General features: G+C 38.9%; 2 protein-coding genes across 3 annotated transcripts in view; one reads left to right on the plus strand and one right to left on the minus strand.

The window, feature by feature from the left end:
* Positions 1-12,217, minus strand: part of IDUA (alpha-L-iduronidase) — a 68,555-nt gene that overhangs the window by 36,128 nt on the left and 20,210 nt on the right. The window lies entirely within an intron of this gene.
* The window catches only part of SLC26A1 (solute carrier family 26 member 1), a 29,361-nt gene that overhangs the window by 10,290 nt on the left and 6,854 nt on the right, over positions 1-12,217 (plus strand). The window contains exon 2 of the mRNA XM_042454117.1: positions 6,258-6,371. The gene's annotated coding sequence lies outside the window, so the exon portion shown is untranslated. The remainder of the gene's footprint in view (positions 1-6,257; positions 6,372-12,217) is intronic.

The following is a 12,217-nucleotide window of genomic DNA, read 5'->3' on the forward strand; positions in this document are numbered from 1 at the left end:
ACCATCTGCTCCCAAGAAATTCATCCAGAAAAAATGTCAACTGAGAAGTACATTTAAAGTTCAGTGATATTTAATTAGAACCCTAGCTTTTAGACAACAAATTTACCCTTTATTAAAATGGCACCACTTAGGTCACTTATTTGGACTTCCCCTAGAGACTATGAATGAGAAATAATTCAACAAATGTTTTATGCAGCTGTATTTAATCTGTGTTAAAGATTGGGGGGAACCCTTTTCTTTTCTTTCCCCCCTGCATTTATTCCAATAGGTCAGAATGTTAAATTTCCAAGATGTTTTATTGGTAAGTATTTTTTCTTTTTTACAATAAAATAGTGATAAAAGATGGTTTCCAAACTTTGGTCCTCCAGATGTGTTGGACTTCAGCTCCCAGAATCCCTGACTGCTGGCTGAGATGGCTGGTGTTCTAGGAGATGAAGTCCAAAACACTTGGCCAAACAAAGTTTGGGAACTATCCTAGACCCTTTAAGAAAGAACAGCTGGAAACTGAAGCCTTTAAATAAATAAAAAAATCTGAAAGATGAAATGTCCTTTGGTAATTCTTGATACAGGATTTAAAAGGGTACTAATATATCAGTCAGTACTGCCCACCTAAAAATTATTCATTAGTATGTATTATTTTATTTATAAGCTGCCTTTCTCTGGCCATGAGACCGAAGGTAGCTTACAGAATGCTGAAAACAAGATAAAAACCTAATAATAAAATGTTAAAACACAATTTAAAAAGCTATTGCATTAAAACACCATTACTGTATATACTCATGGATTAACTCTAGAAATTTTAGTCAAAATTAACCCAAAAAACCTAGGCTGCCTTATCCACAGGTCAATGTAAGTTGGTGAGTTACTTGTGCTTGCATGTTAAATACTCTTTTTATAGAAAAAAGAAAAAAGGAACCAGCCCTTGGTAAAAAGCAAGAGCACTGAGCCCCTCTACTCTCTCATCTATCCAGCCTTTAGGGTGAGCACAAACAGTTACATCTGCTAGAATTTTGAAAATTCCTTGCCATTGTTTTCCTTTGCTTCATCTTTCAGATTCTTTATTATGTGTCCCTACATTTTTCCCTTGACTTATCCATGGGTCATCTCAAAATCCATAATTTTGGCTCCAAAACCTGCCCTCAATATATACATGAGGTCGACCTATAATCGAGTATATATGGTACATTTTAATTTGGAGAGTGTAAAATAATTTATAAACATAACAATAAAATTAAAAATATAGCACACACACACTCATAGAGAAGACTCCCTTCAACCGATTAATTATTTGATGCCTGTTTGAATAAAAAGGTCTTTTGCCTACTGGCAAAAGGAGAGCAGAGAGGGGGGCTAGCCTAGCCTTCTGTAGAAGCCTGAGAGCATCTACTAAGAAGCTTTTGTGTCCTACCAGACAGGTCTGTAATGATGGTGGGACAGAGACAAAATATCCATAGTATAAGAAACCACTATACTTTAAGTCAGGCAGGTCAGGTGTTCCATCTGGATTAGTAGACTCCATGCTAACTAGCCGAGGCATTCTGTAGCCCTGCTATGGCTGTCCTTCTTTTCTCCAACTATATGAGAGATGGACACATCTAGTTCCCCAAGGATCTCTAAATGCTGCTGTCAGTTTTGCCACCAAAATATAATGACACCAAATTTGGTGGCACAGCAGGAGAACAAGTACAATTTTTGCTTAAAACAGGGATAGGAATCATATAGCCCTCCATATTTTAGACTGCAAGTTCTCTTAGGCTCAGGCAACTATAGCCAATGCTGAGAAATGTTGGGAGTTGAAGTCCAACAACACTTGGACAACACTGATTCCATACCTGTCATTATTAAGGTACAATAAATTAGTTAACTGCAAGATTATTTTTTTAAAACCAACATATTGGAAAGAAAGTGGTTTCCTGTGCATCCAGTGTTTTACAGAAGCTCTCCAAGTTGCTCCGGGAGCTATATTTTGAAGTGCTGACTCCTGGGGCTTGTGCTGGGATCCATCTGGGAATTAATATGGTAAAGAAAGGTAAAGAACAAAGATTATAAGAGATGGAAAAAAGGAAAAGCCAGGGAAGGATTTTTGATAGGGTGAATGAGAAATGGGGTTGTCAAAAATCAATGCAGCTACTTCCTTCTCCTTCAAACTCAAGGAATGGATAAAAGGGAGGGAGCAAAATTATGGATGGCATTTTTCATCTTCATTCATTTTACATAGGCTTTTAAGTTAAACTGAAATGGCAATTTAACAAAAACCTAATCACTATTTTTTCTCTTTCTAACATAAATGTGATTGAATTAGGTTTTTAGCTTATTAATGATGAATTAAATGCATTAATCTTTTTCTACTAAGGTTCTTATTTCTGTGTTTTGTAAAGGGCACACTAAGAAGAGTTTTCAAGATGTATGTTTGGCCAGCATAACAAAATACAGAGTATGAACGTTTAGATAAACCAGTCAGTCGGGCCATGGCTAGACATTCTTTTGTTTCCGAACAGACTGTAGTAGACAATATGTCATGGATGGGAGGAAAAGTCCAAGTTAATGAGCTAATGTTTTGCTGTTTGCCTTGTTACGCACGGCTGTCAGAGTAATAATTACAATATTGATGATTGAAAAATGCAACCATTGACAGAAAACAACAGATGTGAATGTGTGCATTCACAGCAATATCACAGTCACCTTTCCCTAACTCCTATTAGAATATATAGGAGATTTTTAAAATGCTTTTCAGAATTTGTCCACATAATTTATATTAGTGATTCTCAAACACCATTGACTTTGTTTTCAGTCCCATTTTGTCTGCTTTCCCCTACATGTCAACCTTCCATCCAGGAGGAATCTCAAAATGTCCTCCATGTGGAACATGACTAAGAAGCATGCATTTATATTTATATTAATTAGTGTGTTTAGCTTTTATTTGGGAATGTCCTCCCTTTTTCTTTAATGTTCTACATTTTGTGGTGCCTTGTCCTCCTTTACACTTTATGACATGTGATCACCTGATTTTTGGAGATTTCTTTGAAATGTCATCTGTCTGCTGATAATGAAACTCACATTTGGTTTAAACATTAAAATATAGACTGAAAAATAGCTTTCATGTTCACCAGTGCAGCTGGTAGAAGTAACCACTGAAAGAATCTCTACTTGTGTGCATTGCTTCCCCTACTGCCCCCTGTGTGTATGTTGTTACATGTCAATTGCAGCCATGAAGGAAAAATGCAACCGTTGTGTTTCATATCATGACACAGCTTTAAGCATCCAATTTTTCCTGTACCTTACTTGCTTAAGACACTGGACAGAGCCAGACTGGTGTAGTAGTTACAGTGTTGGAACTAGACTCTGGTTGTTGTTGTTGTTGCATACTTAAGAAAATCACCACACCTGGTAAAGCTTCACTGGGATGTATGCAATTTCCTCTCATGTTCTTTTATTTGTTTAATATTCAAGAACATGTCTATAATGTTTTTTATTTTTAAAATCACCAAGTGGTTTTCAATATCCATTATATTACAGAAAAACGCTTGTAGAAATGTGTGCACTGTGGAAAGATGACATTTAAAAAAGTATTAGCAAGAATATGCTCAAAAAGCACACAGGTTTTCATGCTGACTTCTAAATAGTCCAAGACTGATGAGGAAACAGACTGAGCAAAGATAATACTGGAAAAATAAGAAACTGAGTAATACCAAAACTGACGCATTCATTTTGTATCAGATATTGCTTCTGTTGTAGTTCACTTGTTTTGGAGGGATCTCAGTGCAGGAAAATGTAGGCCTATGACTCTATCATTGTCACCTTTCTTCTATTGTATAGTTTTTTAAAAATTATACTTTTCCTGAAGATGAAGCCAGTGGAACTTGGAAAGCAGGCATGAAGTATTTTGTGCATTTCTGTTGGCAAATAAATGTATCTGGATTTTGGATCTGGTTGTATTTTGCTGAATGACCAGCATGGCTATCCCTGAATATGTTTTCTGGATGAAAGGAATCAATTCAGGTCTTTGGCAGGAATGATCTGTCCATCTTCCCGCAGCTTGCTTCTCTGGGGGAGGAAGAGAAAGTGCTGTCTGAGAGAGAAAAACAGAGAAAGGGGGAGAATTTGCCCATGGCCTGACTCTTGGCTAACATACAGTCACTTTACCCAAGGAAATTATGTCTCTCAACAGAAAAAGAAAAGAAAAGAGGTGCCCAACCTGATTAAGAGGTTTGGAGAACTCACAGGCTTCAACACACACCTTTGTGACCTTTGCGTTCATAACAGCATTGCCTTAATAGGGATTTTGGAATGTATAGGCTGAGTCTCCTTTATCTGGAATTCCAAAATCTGAAAATACTGTATTTTCTGGTGTATAAGACTACTTTTTAACCCAGGAAAATCTTCTCAAAAGTCAGGGGTCGTCTTATATGCCGGATGTCATCTTATAGGGCAGGTGCTGAAACTTCCGAGCTGGACTGGAGAATCTGTGGTTGCCGCATGTGGTGGTGGGGAGCTCAAAAATGGCTGCGGCTGCATTCCCACCATATGTGGTGACCGTATGAAAGCAGCAAGGGCGGTGCTGTACAAGTATGGTAGAAGAAAATCCACTCACCAGGATTCATATAAAGAAGTGACTTAATGCGGCCCTGATGACGAAGTGAGATGGCGCCTCACCGGGAAGGTGTAAGTGAAGAGTGGAGCAAGCTGCAGGCGTCTGGGACGCCCGGGGTATGGAAAAAAGGGCCATGTTTGCGCTACCACTCTGATAGTCTTGGAGACATGGAGGGCTGGGCAGGCAGCAAGAGCCGACCAATCTAAGAAGGCTTTGTATACAACAAGTTTTCCTGCATATCATAAGCATTTGAATTAAAATTACCATACTGAAATTAAATCTAATGTTTTTTAAATTTTTATTTGGTGTGCGTTGGAAGAGGGGTAATCTTATACGGCGAGTATATCCCAAACTCTATATTTTAACTGGAAAGGTTGGGGTCGTCTTATATGCCCAGTCGTCTTATATGCCGGAAAATATGGTACTCCTAAATCAAATATTGTCTACATGGGTGGCTGAGACAGTGACATCTTTGCTTTCTGGTAACACTTTGTTTCATGCACAAAATTACTAAGAATATTGTGTATAAAATTACCTTCAGGCTGTGTGTGTAAGGTATATTGTTGATGTTCTGTGCCCTCAAGTCATTTCTGACTTACGGTGACATTAAGGTGAACCTATCACAGGGTTTTCTTGGCAAGTTTTTTTCAGAGGGGGTTTCCCATTGTCACTCTCTAGGGCGGAGAGATTGTGACTTGCCCAATGTCACCCAATGGGCTTCATGGCTCAGTAGGGATTTGAACAACCACTATGCCACACTGGCTATCTTATGTTTCTATAAGGTGTATACAAAACATACATGAATATCATGTTTAGATTTGAATCTCACAGCCAAGATATCTCATTATGTGTATACAAGTATTCCAAAATTAAAAAAAATAAATCCAAAATCCCAAACACTTCTGGTCCTAAGCATTTTGGATAAGAGAAACTCAAGTTGTAATAGTTATTGTAATAGTCTCACAGTTTTGTATTGTAGCTTGTATGGCCAACATCAATACTCATCCCTACAGCTGAATATATCAGAACTAATTGATCTGCTGTTGTTGTTGTGTGCCTCCAAGTCATTTTTGACTTATGGCGACTCTAAGGCAAACCTATCATAGGAGTTTCTTGGCAGCTTTCTACAGGGAGGGTTGCCATGGCCATTCTCTGAGAGTGAGCGTTTTGCCCAGTCACCTAGTGGGTTTTTGTGCTCCAGTGTGGATTTGAACCCTGGTTTCCAGAGTTGTAAGCCCATGCACAAACCACTACATCATGATCTAGTTATGCATTAAATTAACTGTGTGCTTCATAAAAACTAAAATAAAAGAGACTGTTGGATTTTAAATGTCCAATTGACATACTGAAACAATGCGTCCCTAGTCCCCCTTAAGTCACTACTTCTGCCAGAAGCAGGTTTCTGTAATCAATTATTACACAAGGTATCCTTTAAAGGATTATTACTTGTTTAATGTTTGCCCCTGGAAACTAAGCAAGTAAGCAAAGTAAGCAATTGAGGTCAAATGGTTTATGGTTGGGAACAAGAGCAGCAGAAACGCAGGGCAGGTTGTGGATCATACTTTGTGGTCTCTTGTTTATGCCCTTCAGTGTTTACCTAGCACAGTCTATTGCTCGATTGTGGTATTGCCCGCTAGTATTAAAGCACATCCACTTCTGTCCTTAGCACTGCTCTGCCTGGATGCACTTGGCTGCGAAGACTGGATGCACTTGGCTACAAAGGAATACGGATGGGATCCTTCTTTGACAATTACCACACATACAGTGCAGTACAAATTAGGTAAGAAAAGTCTGTTTTTCTTTCACATTTTAAGGATCTCAGTTTTTAATGGAGAAAGAACAGTAGGAATCTAAATACAGCAAGAAAAACAAAATCCACTGTAAGTAAAACAGAAAGTTTAAATTCAAGGTTCTGCTTGATCACTCCTACTATATTTTCGGTGTTTGTGGCTGTCTGTGGTTCTTTGCAGTTTAGCTGTTTTTGCAGATTACCAAGAGTGTGCCTTTGTTACAAGAGAGTGTGCCTCTGATTTTTATCTTTTCTGAAGCTCCTCCAGGCAGGGCAAATGTGTTTGGAGATCATGTTTGTTCCCTTAGGGCATGGGATTTTCTAAAACATCCAAAGGATGTTTCTGAGTTCCTGGACTATTTCCTGGCAATACCTGTCCAAGAATTAATCCAGGAGCAAAATTTTATTCCAACCCTTAAGTGAGTTTCTTTTCAGTTTTGAGACATATCAAAACAACAACAAAGTCTCCTTCTTTTCTCTGCCTTTCACTTTTTCATTCTTTCTTATAGTACTATAGTGCCGCAGTAAATGGCACTTTTGCACTGTAAGTCTAAGACCTTTTCTATTAAAGATTTAGAGGAGAAAATTTGCCCTTCACCTCAGCAAACCATGCTCCCCTCCATTTATATTTTTTAAAGTCCTTTGGAAGGGTGCTAGTGTAGATCCAGGATATTGCAACAAACAGCCATCCAAAAGAATGAAATGAGTGGATATGGAGGCCACAACACCTGAAATAACGCAAAGAGCTATACTGTGACAACTCAAACTTCTTTAGATCAGAGAACCAGCATGGTGTAGTGTTTTGAGTGCTGGACTATGACTCTGGAGACCAGGGTTCAAATCCCATCTTAGCCATGTAAACCCACTGGGTGACCTTGGGCAAGTCACACTCTCTCAGCCTTGGGGGAAGGCAATGCCAAAGCCCCTCTGAAGAAACATTCCAAGATAACCCCATGGTGGGCTCGCCTTAGGGTGCAATAAGTTGGAAACAACTTGAAGGCACACAGTGACAGCAATGAAAAGCATATACAGTCGCCCCTTCTTATACATGGATTTTTTTATACATGGATTCAAGCATCCATGGTTTGAAAATGTTCTAAAAAAGTATAAATTTCAAATATCAAACCTTGATTTTCCATTTTTTTATAAGGGACACCATTTTGCTATGTCATTATAGTTAATGGGACTTGAGCATCCACACATTTTGTTATTCAAGGGGGATCTTGGAACCAAACCCCAGCGGATAACAAGGGTTCACTGTACTCGGAAACCATACACTTCTCAATAAAATTATTTCCACTTGGCTTTAAAAAAAATAATAATTCTATACAAGTTTCTGATTCCATTCTTTCCTTCACAAGTTCACACTCTCTTTGTGATTAACATGAAAAGGCCAACTTTAATAACAGTTATAATTAGGGGGGAAATGCATTGCTTTTCATCAGCGCTCCAAATTTACAGACCCTAGGGCCATTTTTTAGCACCGAAGAGTTCATTTGCCCCCAAATGCTCCCAAAACTCATCTAGGGAGCATTTTTGCCACATTTCTGCACCCCTCCAATCAATTCAGAAATTAACTTTTGCTCACTTTCTATTATTAAAAAAATGTCTCTCTTGGCCTAAAATGGGGGGGCAGGAGAGAAACATGGAAAAATGAGCCCCATGTGTCCTAGAGGTCAGCTAGGAGCAAAAAAGAAAGCTTTTCTTTATGGGGTGGGATGGCCCTCTAAGGTCTCCTGAGCTGTGACCCCCCTAGCAGTATGACATAGTGGTTTGAGCATTGGGCTACAGCTCTGGGGACCAGAGTTCAATTCCTGCTCAGCTATGAAACCCAATATGTGATCTTGGACACATCACACTCTCTCAGCCTCAGATGAAGAAAAAAACAAACCCCCTCTGAACAAATCATGCCAAGAAAACCCCATGATAGGATAACTTTAGGGTGGCCATAAGTCAGAAATGACTTGAAGGCACACAACACACACACACACAGCCATCTCCAGTTGTCCACCTTCAATGCTGCACCAAACTCTAGAGCATTAAGAATACAGCATGTGATTACTATAATTCTCTTTATCTGCTCTTTCCCAGGGCAGTTTGGAATGGCTGCATAACTACTATTTTGGTGCATTTTAATCTTGGACTATGCAGCCCACTTTTGTCTGTTGAAAAAAACCCAGGATAAACAGTTTTAAATATGTGTTAGAGTAGGTGAGGATATGGCGGCTGAGAGAAGGATGTGGCAAGAGAAAGTTATTTTGTGAGGAGAAAACAATCAAACAAAGCATTTGTTTTTGCTTCAAATAAGGAACCTGAAAAGTGTGGTTTGTTACATTGTTCAGTATTAAAGTCCTTAATATTGAATCTTAATATTGAACAATGTAAAAAAAACCACCACTTTTCAAGTTCCTTATGGCGTAGTGGTTTGAGTGCTGGACTGCGACTCTGGGTTCGATTCTCAGCTTGGCCATGAAACCCACTGGGTGATCTTGGGCAAAAGTCACACTCTCTCAGCCTCAGGGGAAGGCAATGGCAAACCTCCTCTGAACAAATCTTGCCAAGAAAACCCCAGGATAGGGTCACCTTCGGGTCTCTGTAAGTCAGGAAACGACTTGAAGGCACAAAACACACGTTCTTCTGCAGACAAATCATTATGTCATTAAAACAATACTGTTAGTATTCAAGTCACTTAAAAGATGTGGCCTGCCAAGAGGATTTCACTGAAAGAATTTTCTACCATTCAGAACAAGGCTGCCTGTTCCTAAGTAAGGAACACTTTACTTAGCAATGACTATTAAGGTTAAGGTGCGAGCAAACAAGGACAAGGGGATTCACAGGGTTTTGAGCTCTGTGGTAGTCAGCATTTTAACTGCCCTATTCTTTTTCTTTAGCTAGGTACTTTTATACAGTAGGAGATAAGTTATACAGCACTGTAACCATACACAAAAGGCTATAAATATATTTTACAACAAAGTAATGCAGAGGTTATTCAAAGCAGAGGTTTAAAACTGTGCTATAACATCAGTACTATGTGATGGTACTTAGGCTGCATCTGCACTGCAGAAATAATGCAGGTTGACACCACTTTAATTGATTTGCCTCAATGCTATGGAATCCCAGGATTTGTAGTTTTGTGAGATAGTCAGCCTTCTCTTCCAGAGAGCTCTGGTGCCACAGCAAACTACAAATTCCAGGATTCCATAGAATGGAGCTATGGCAGTTAAAATGGTGTTAAACAGTATAATTTCTGAAGTGCAGATGCAGCCCTCTTTTCCTCAGAGTCTCAAATCTGAAACTCCAGTTTATTGGAAGAACGTTCATATTAAGCCTCCCATGCAACCAAGATGTCTTCATAGAAGCTTCGCTCATATGTAAAATTCCTGAATTATACTGAAAATGATTTCCCTATAACCAGTCTTTTCTGTAGTTAAGCTACACACTTGTTTTTCAGAGCAGAGCCCTACTTGGTTCCATAAAACTTACTTTGAAGTAGCTATGTACAAACTTACTTTGCTGATGATTGAAGCTTTGTTATCTGACAAAATTAAACTAAAAGCCATTTTATTTAAATAATCCCACTTCAGAAAAGAATTAGAGCCAGTGTAGTATGTGGTCTGAGGGTTGGATTAAGCTTTTGGGAAACCAGGGCTCAAATCCTCACTCAGCCGTGGAAACCCACTTCTCTCAACCTCAGAGGAAGGCAATGGCAAATCTCTGAATAACTCACAACCTTGGGGTTTGTGACTAAGTGGCTGCAATACCGACATTTAACCACTGCGCCACTAGGGCTAGATGCACCAGTGTAGAATATCAATGGACCCAGATCAGATATCCCAGCCTGTAAGACCTGATCCAGTGTCAGTGTAAAACAAGAATGTCATGTCTACAGGATAACCTGTACATGATATAGGACACCTTGTAGAGATTGTTTTTGTAAAGCAATCAAATAGTTGCAGAAAGTCAAATGGGCTGGAGAAAGTCCATCATCTGGGCTGCAAGATGACCCAAGGACCATTTCAGAGGCCTTCAGCACCCTACATAACTTTGGACATTTACAGATATTTTCTCACCAAACACCTCCCAACTTTTGCCATTTCCTCTTCCAACAAATGAGCCTTCTCTTATCACTGGGTTTTGGAGGTCTAGGTGCCTAGAAAGGATAGGAATAATTTGAGAGGGAGTGTCTAAAATGTATAAAGTATATAAAGAAATAAATTATATAAAGTGTATATAAATGCAGTATATAAAGAAATAAAGTATGTAAAGAAATACAGTGGGGCCTTGGTATCTGCTGGGATTTGGTTTTAGGGTCCCCTGTAGATACCAAAATCCATGGATGCGCAAGTCCTATTTTATACAGCCGAGTAGTAAAATAGTGTCCCATGTGTAAAATAAAATTAAAAAGCAAGGTTTGCCTTTTGGGGAAAAAATGATTATTTTCAAGCCGTAGATGGCTGAATCCATAGATGCACAATTCGTGGGTATTAGGAATATCACTGGAATTTTAATTATTCCTTTATAACAGGAATATCCTTTCAGTTTGGGGCTTAGATTTCTACTTGAGTGAAAGGCAAAATACTGGACTCAATTCAATCTGTCTGTGACTAAAGTATTGTTTTAAAAGAGCCCTCTTTTAAACAACAACAACATTATACAGAGAGCAACATTATATACAGAGATCTGTTATAGATTTAACATTGAGGTTGTCATTCTGTATTCTTGGGAATAAGTTCCAGTAAAGTCAGTGGATTTTACTTCTAAGCAGGTATGTGGAGGGTTGCACTGTAAACCAATATTGACTACTCTGAGGATTAACCCTGGTTTTGCATGTTTACTCTAATTTTCTCTTTTCTTCTGGTATGGTCTTGAAGATATTAGGAGCTTCAATTTCTATTTTAAATTTCTACTAAATTGTACTTTTTATAAAAAAAACTAAACATTGTTTCTCATTATGTCTGAACTAGTTTAGCTTTAAGTACAGAAGGTCTTTGGTATCCTCTGGGGTTTGGTTCTAGGACTCCCCTTGGATACCAAAATTCATAGATGCTCAAGTCCCATTATATACAATGGGGTAGCAAAATGGTGCCCCTTATATTAAATGATAAAATCAAGGTTTGCTTTTTGGGGGGGGGGGGGGAGTTGGAATATCTTCAAACCATGGATGGTTGAATCCGTGGATGCAGAATCCATGGGTATGGAGGACCAAATGTAATTAAGGAATGACATAGAAAAGAGAAAACAACAATTTTAAAAGAAGGCAGAGATTTATATTAAAAATGAAGGAATGGAAGGTTTTTTTAAACGATCAGTTGGGAGACACAGCCAATGTTGTTTTCAGACAGGTGGTTAAAGGGAAATTTGAGAGGGTGGCAATTAGAAGAGCTTAACGGCAGCATGCGCATCTGAGAGGTAAGCAAAATAGATGTGCAGTCTTCTTTCCATTTTTGTGGGCTTCGAGTCTGCAGTCTGTCCTTCGTGGACCGGCGAGTGGGGAGGGTTAAAATGGCATGTGCACCCATTGCACACGGCCATTCAAGCCAACGGGGCTTGAATATGTGCACATTTCAATTTTCGTGGTGTGTGTGTGTGTCCGGAATGTATCCCTTGTGAAAATGGAGGGACAACTGTATTTGATTTAGTTGAGGGGAAGATTAATAGCAACAGATGATAAAGATTAGTAATTTCTTGTTGGTGTGAGCCTTTACATTGTCCGAATTATGGCAATCCTACTGCAAAGCTATCATAGGGTTTTCTTAGCATGTTTCTTCAGATAGGGTTTGCAATTGCTCTCCTTTGAGGCTAAAAGAGTGTGACTTGCCCAAGATCACGCAGTGGGT

This window comes from Sceloporus undulatus, chromosome 2, assembly GCF_019175285.1.
Source record: "Sceloporus undulatus isolate JIND9_A2432 ecotype Alabama chromosome 2, SceUnd_v1.1, whole genome shotgun sequence".
Taxonomy (NCBI): Eukaryota; Metazoa; Chordata; class Lepidosauria; order Squamata; family Phrynosomatidae; genus Sceloporus; species Sceloporus undulatus.